The sequence below is a fragment of the Penaeus monodon genome, chromosome 21 (assembly GCF_015228065.2).
Source record: "Penaeus monodon isolate SGIC_2016 chromosome 21, NSTDA_Pmon_1, whole genome shotgun sequence".
Taxonomy (NCBI): Eukaryota; Metazoa; Arthropoda; class Malacostraca; order Decapoda; family Penaeidae; genus Penaeus; species Penaeus monodon.
In genome coordinates, this window is record NC_051406.1 from 31,119,829 (window position 1) to 31,120,119 (window position 291).

Sequence of the window (291 nt, forward strand, 5' to 3'; positions counted from 1 at the left end):
TTGCACAATCTCCAATACGTATGACATGCATGTATAATAGTGATAAGAAGACAGAAAAGGGGAATTTCGTATCTGCGTCTGTTGAGGCAGCAGAGGCAGGAAAGAACACGGGAATGGCGCCGGTGCCGAGTCAGTGCAAGGCCTGGAAGTGAAGCCCCGAGGCAGCTCCTGGTGACGTCATGTTAACCTTAGGGAACAGTTCTAAGATGAATCACAGACGTACACCCACCCACGTACATACATGCATATATACACAAGAAGTCACACACGGGTGCTTTCTACAATGCGTTT

At 48.1% G+C, this 291-nt stretch overlaps 1 protein-coding gene across 1 annotated transcript in view; it reads right to left on the minus strand.

The window, feature by feature from the left end:
- Nucleotides 1–291, minus strand: part of LOC119586649 — a 34,958-nt gene that overhangs the window by 22,209 nt on the left and 12,458 nt on the right. The gene's annotated exons all lie outside the window — the stretch shown is intronic.